General features: G+C 34.7%; 1 protein-coding gene across 9 annotated transcripts in view; it reads left to right on the top strand.

The window, feature by feature from the left end:
* Positions 1-5,298: 5,298 nt before the first annotated feature.
* LOC105225255 (hemicentin-1) overlaps positions 5,299-7,332 on the top strand; it is a 214,923-nt gene continuing 212,889 nt past the window's right edge. Inside the window, exon 1 of one of the 9 annotated variants that reach the window (XM_049458310.1) lies at positions 5,299-5,800. The gene's annotated coding sequence lies outside the window, so the exon portion shown is untranslated. The remainder of the gene's footprint in view (positions 5,801-7,332) is intronic. The other 8 variants (XM_049458311.1, XM_049458312.1, XM_049458313.1 and 5 more) reach the window with 8 other exon arrangements.

Here is a 7,332-nt window from a genome sequence, read left to right as displayed (position 1 = left end):
AGTTCAGATAATTTTTGAAATGTCTTTGCCATATGTTTCAGTATTTTCCCTGTCTACATGTTTACATACATATGTATGTATGTATTTATGTACAGCATTCATAATAATTATAAGACCAACAAAAACAATATAGTTTCTCTAACTAAACGAATAGGAAAATGATAGTGATAGCTGCATATATTAACTGTATTTGTTCAAACATTCGCACATTTGTAAGGCCAAACAGAGTTATGTAACGTTAAAACCTTGACAAGATGAGTTCTGTTAGATTTTTATTCTTTTGCTTATATATAATTATAATTAATATCTTAGGTAAAATATACAATACCATGATTGCTTTTTGTATGATTTATTTGTAAAAATCGTTTCGGTACCTCTTTAAACGAATTTGAGCAACAAAAAATTTTAGCATTAAATAAGAAAAGTGAACCAAATAGCGTCTAAATTGCGCATTAAAGGAAACCCAAGCTTGATGCAAGGAATATCCGGTAAAGAAGACCTCAGTGGGCCTGCAACATACAAAGCAAATTCGTAAGCCGCAGTTAAGCCTGCAACAAATTGAAGATATATTGAAAATACTAAAATAAAACTCTTTTCGGGTGCAACCGAACATTTTATATTCATGCAACTTGCGAGAATTAAAGGTAAGATATATTTACGTAGTAAAACGTCAACCAGAGGATCGGAATCTAAGAAATTTTTCTAACGCATAGATGGCGCTACCAGGGGGCGGTAGATTCAAAAAGTCCTGATTACTCTGGAACAGACCTTGTACTTTAATGTCTCTGGCGTATTTAGTTATTGATTTATCGCGCTTTTATTAGTTTTTAACAGTAGCGTTATATGGGGAGTGAGTGGGGTAGGTAGAAATTCTTATAAGATTTGTGCTCAGCAAATTTGGTTTTTGTAGCTTTAGTGTTTTAGAAGATATGTACATTAAACATATTAGGGGCGGGGCCACGTCCAATTTTCCAAAAATGTTTTCCCAGGGCTGCTACAGGATACTGCGATCCCCTGTGCCAAAAATGTGAATTTCGTATCTTAATTAGATGCTTAAGTATGGCACTTTATAGGTTTTCGGTTAATGGCGATTTGTGGGCGCGGCAGTGGTCCAATTACGCCCATCTACGATCGATTTTTTTTTTGTACTAAGGAACCTACATACAAAGTTTCATCGAGATATCTCAATTTTTACTCAAGTTACTCAAGTTCTTTAACAGACAAATGAACGGCCAATATTTTGGAAAATGTGTCAAGAAAAATATGGATGATTTTTTAAATTCTTAAATTTTTTTTTGATGTTTGACGACAATTGTTTCAGGAAACAATATGTAAATCGATCATAAGAAACAAATCGTCTTGCACTAGTCGCGTATGGTCCGTGTGACTTAACGAAAACTTATGGGATAATTGTCATTCATTCAATCCTGGATGACATCGCCTTATTCAGTAGAAATCTGGTTCTTCATTTTAAACACACGGACCGGTTATGGGAAATGCTACTGATGATATTCTGTATCGGTAACATTCCTATGAATAATTTTGAAATATACATATGTACGGGCAGAAGTTATTAGGTGTCTGAAAAATATGCCCTTGGGAAAAAAACAAATCTTTCGGAAACTATATTTGGTGTGCTCCCAAACAGATCAGATTTATAAAAAAATTTGACAAAGTACAACTTTGGTAAAGTTTTTTAGATGTATTGCTACCTTCTTTTATATTTCGCTGACGTCCTTTTAAAAGCTCTTATAGCATTAATTGTTCTATTGGAAAAACTTCAAATAGTTTCAAATAGTTCTCAATCTAACCCGAAAAAAGGATTCACATGAATGCGTGTGTAATATTAAGGAGAAATATACGATTTTTCCCACTACATTCTTCATTGACTCATGTAAAGGTTAGGATGCATAAGTAAACAGCCATTGTGCCAGAAAACATCGATGCCGTACGTGAACTGATAATGCAAGACCGTCATGTAATATACCTTCAGATAGAGACATGCCTATGCATTTCTCCCACCAGCATATATTCGATATTGCATGAACACCTGGCCGTAAAAAAGGTTTGTTCTCGTTGGATCCCGCCCAATTTGACAATCGCTCAAAAAGAGACTCGTGTGGATTGGTGTAAAGAAATGCTGAAAAAATACGATCGCGGTGCTTCAAAAGACGTTTATAAGATCGTCACAGGTGATGAATCATGGATCTATGCGTATGAGCCCGAAACAAAACAGCAATCGACCGTGTGGGTCTTCCAAGACGAGCCAAATCCAACGAAAAAAAAAAAAATTTCGCTGATAAATATTCCTATTTTCATTATTAGGCCAGAAATATATATAGCAGCCCTTGTACTCGTATCAAGAAATGTGATTTAACAACATTAGACTACTTCTTGTGGGGTATTTTGAAATCATTGGTCTTTAGCAAAATAAACCAGACTATCTTCAAGTTTTACGACTTGATTTAGTGGGAAAAGGACTCAAAAATTATTTGCATAGAAGGCATTCTTGATTTTGCAATTGCATTCTATCGACTGTACTTTACATTTAATAAAAAATATTTAAATTTTTTTTCTGAAAAAGATCATATCACTCTTACTGGAAAACTTTGTATATGAGTAGTATGTGATGGTAAGAATCAATATTGGCTGAATATTGCTCTCCTTTATGTTACTTTAAAAAAAAATTCCTCATATCGTTTAGCTTAATAAATCATCACTAATTACGCAGTTTATTGTAAAACATGTTAAAGATTTATCAAACGACGTAAAATCGCAACGTGACAACTGAAAGCTGTAAATTATCCAAAGTAATTTGGCATATTTTTCTAGTTTTAATTGCATATATGCATACAGCATACATACATATGTAAATATTTATACCATGTATCATGTATATAAGTCCACGTTCCTGTTTATTTCGCCTCGTATGCATGGTAAATATTTTATCGTGTCTTTTTTCTAGCGAGTAGGTTGTAGTAAGCATTCCAGTGCACAGTGCATTCGAAAAATGTGGGTCCCGTCTGCACTAAATCTATGCGCGATCTTGAATTTGTGTTAGTTGTTGACCGTTTGCGTGCGCTATTTTGAGATGCGCTTGTGTAAATACTACATATGCGAGTACATACCTTCGAAAGCGCAAGTGTGTGTGTACATGTTATTTATATACCATGTGAACTTGAACTTTTTAATGCGCTGGAAATTTCTGGCTGAACGGAAAGTCATTTGTTTTCGTTTTGAATTTTTGGAAAGGCATACGTGAAGAATCAAGCTAGCAGTTTTGCCATTTTAAGAGCAGCTATTGTTTATAGAAAATACAATAAGTCATTAGAAAATTCATTAGCCAAGATCTACGACGTATGTATCATATATATACATACATATATGTATATTAAAAATAAACTGGTATACTATTTGACGAGAGTGCGGAGTGATGAAAACGAAGCGGTGTTATCTCAAGGTAGAGAACCTATGAATACTAGGTATTAACTAGGCTGAAAAGCTCACATTATTTCTAAGAAGAGGCGCCATTAGAATTAAATCCATAGACCTAATAGTCAAAAGATTTGTGTTTCAATTACGCAGTTATCGGAAAGTATCTTTCAGGAAATTTACCGCTTTGAATAACGTGAGCGTATGTGTGAAAATACATATTGGAAAAAATACACTAAAATAATTTTACTTTTATTGTCACTTTTAAACATAAGCTTCTTTGGAACCAAACAATAAAACTATGGACAACACTACTTCATTGACATTTAATAAGGCTTCAGCAAGTTTTATTTTCATCTTACACGGTCCAGAGCTATTGTTTTTGTGTCATCCCAATTTATATTTTATGTTAGTGCTCAGCTTTAGATCTTAGTGTCTCAATCGTTCCATGTCACGAAAGATGTCACCGAAACTTTATTATGTAATGTGTTTGGTGACGAATGCTGCGTAACCGAAATAAAATATATGGAGTTAATCCCAAGTACAAGTTGGGGGCATGGGCGAAGCTTTTCACAAGTTCACAGATTGCCCTAACATACATATTAAATTTATAATAGATAACAAAAGTTCTTACTAACCTAGCATAGAGTTTAGCAAGTGAAACTTGATATATGATATATGCTTCATTCCCCTCCAAAGACCATATTACTTGCATATTTTGAAAAAAATGGTAAACATACATATGTATAAAGAAAAGTAGTGCTCAAACTTTGACGACATTAGCAGACATACATTCGTCCAACGATAAGTCGGGGACAATTGATGCCTTGAAACAGAATATTCGGGCTCCTTATCTTTAATATATTCGAGCCAGCCACGGCAGTCATATGCCCCAAATCTTCTTAAAAATGCTGGCATCTTAAAGCTAAATTCTTGCACATAACAAGAAATTATACGCGTTTTATTCCTTCCTGAAAACCGCATGCCTCAAAATCACCTTCTATATTCGATTCCATACTTTTTATAGCAAAAAGTCAAAAATCAAATTATAGCGAAAAATGTGGAGACTACTTATTCGTTATTTGAAATACAAAATCTCCTCTTAAACACAGAAGCAATTTCATTCAAATAAATATATTTACGAATGAACGAAATGAGAATTGAAATGAGAAATGAAATTCACAGTCAAATGCAAATGGATCGCTTGCTCGTTGGAGAGTGCGGCTTGAAATTCGATTTGCTCTCAGCGCAAATATTTGCTGTTATTTATGTTTTTGCTACTGTTGGCCACTTGTCGCACAATTGCGTTCACATTGTCTTTGGCATGTCGGCCAATTTCTGTTTGCGACAGCGCTTCGTTGCTTTTGCCATCATGGCTTTTACACATATATACATACCAGTACGTTTGTCACTTGGCTGCGTTGCGGCAGCAAGCAGCATACATAAGTGGCAAGAGCAATGAAGCGGCAACATTTACACTAATAATTTATGAGCACGGCAGAGGCGCGTTCTCTCTGGGCCATTAGGGCGCTTGAGGCAAACACTCAGAGAGCGCGCGTTTCATAAGCGGGTGTGTGTGGCATTTGTTTAGGGGTTGCTGACTGTTTGTTGTCGCCTTTGCTTTTGACTGTTTCTCTTCGCATGGCTTGCCATTATTTATTCTACTGTTTTGAAGCGTTTTTCGCTTAACCCTCGTCCGTTGTCGTCTTGCCACACACTCATTCATGTTGCCAACAGTCAGTGACTTGTACAATAAAAGCAACAAACAACAGCGAACAATTCACAGCGAGTGTCAGCAGCCACTTGCCACCAATTCTCGACGGCCGTCTGCTGAAACACCGTCGCACTTACGTCGACGTCGACATGCCGTTCGTCTGTCCAGCCATTCAACTACGGTTGACGACTGTCGGCGACGGCAGGCGAGCTGTATCTTATTGTGCTGGGTTGTGTTTCGTTTTGGCCAACTGTTGTGCGCGCTCCTTTTGCCGTGTTGTGCTTCCGCTGTCGCTTGTGTTATGCTCCGACCGCGCAGCGTGTTTGTGGCAGCCGCCAGCCAACAGGCAGTGCAAAGGCAGCCAGCCAACGTCAAGTGGATTTCATTTCAGTTTCATTTCAAACGTCGTGCGGTGTTCAAGTATGTTGCGGCGCGTCTCTTCCGCTTCTTCGAGTTGAATTTCATTTTAAACGCGTCCGTTTTCAATTCTCTCGCATATAAATACATACCAACACACATACCAACTCATAAACTTTTGAAAAGCATTTCATTTTCAAAAATAAAAAATACCGTTATTGTACGTATATTGCTGTGTGTACAACAACAGCCGGAAGCCGTTGCGGTCAAAAGGAAACGAGAAGCAACAATAAAAAAGTAAATTACACAATTACAAAAATAAAATTTGATTTTCACGATTCTCTGAATTTTATGCGACACAAGTGGAAAAGTAAATCGTAAATTTTGAAATCTTCTGGTAAACCCACACATTTCTGCACTCCCTGATTTGGATTCGAAGGCGGAATATATCAAAAGTGTGTTCAGTTTTTTGTGAAAAGAATATTGTGCAAAATATGCTCGGCGTAAAAATTGGGGCCAAAGTTAATTTAAGAATATACATACGATTTGTGAGCAACAAAAAAAAAAGAAACAAAAACAAATTAGTACATGTGACATAATTTCAGCGAAATAGCAACAAAAACATAATATTATAATATTTTAAACCAAGAGGATGTAGTTTTAATCCATATGTTTTAAATAAAATATTTATTTATATAAATATATAAAAAATTAAAAGGTGTTTACAAAAAATAAGCATTCGGCAGAAAACAGATGACTGTTAAATAAAAAAAATTATATAAATTATTCCAATCCCATAACCAAATTTATAAGTCTTACAATTTTATTGCTTCTGGCACTTTTTTATTTCACTTAGATCAAGCTACTTAAATTAGTGTTTTATTTGTGAATAGTATTTGAATTCCTATATCGAATCGGATCGAATATAAAAAAATTGTTGTAATAGTTTATTTCTTCCCATCTAAACATTTTGTGACAAAGATATTATACCCCCTTCACGGTATAACAAATAATAAATTAAATAATTATTAATCAGTTTTAATTTGATTTGGATTTGATTTTATTTAACCAAGTTTGTGGTATGGTAATCACATCATTTGCTCTTCTTACAATATACACGATGTAAGCATATTGAAGTAAGCATATGTATATGCGCGACCTCCGAAATAGCGCCTTAACCGAAAAGTTACTTAACTTTAAATTTTTTTTGTGAATTTTTTTTTCTAGTTTTTCTAATAAAAGTAACGTGTGTTCTGCCAAGAAAAAGTTTTCCATTAAAATTTTCAACCATTGGGTCGGTCTTTAATCGATTGTGTCCTTCCATGCGGCGTATGACATAAAACTGCGCGAGCAATATAGCGTTGATGCTCGATCATAAATCTAAAAATCATAAACGCACACTATAAAACAAAACAAATTATAATTGAAACAAGCTGTGCTAAACAGCATAACAAACTTGAAAATAAATACAAATAATAACGCATTGCTTTGACTTAAGTGACCGCGACAACTGGGGAGAGTACAGTTATGAGAGAAATTTACTTCTAACCGTTTTGTGTGTGATTTCAAAATATTATATGAAAAAATATTAAGATACAGTTATAAAGTATGTAAATCAGCTATTTGTTTCTAAAACTTCCTGTTAAAGAAATTATTGCACTGAAATTTCCGACGCAGATATTACATTCTAAGGATAAAAAAAATAATACCAACAAAAATTGCATGTTTATGGTCTTTGCACCATAACGGTGAATAATCCAGTTTTTTAGTTAATATAATTTCTAAATCACATGTCAAAAGTAGTTACAAGGGTTTATGTAAAGTTGAAA

The sequence above is a fragment of the Bactrocera dorsalis genome, chromosome 5 (assembly GCF_023373825.1).
Source record: "Bactrocera dorsalis isolate Fly_Bdor chromosome 5, ASM2337382v1, whole genome shotgun sequence".
NCBI lineage: Eukaryota > Metazoa > Arthropoda > Insecta > Diptera > Tephritidae > Bactrocera > Bactrocera dorsalis.
Note: the sequence above shows the minus strand (reverse complement) of the source record. Positions and strands in the feature narration are given on the sequence as shown.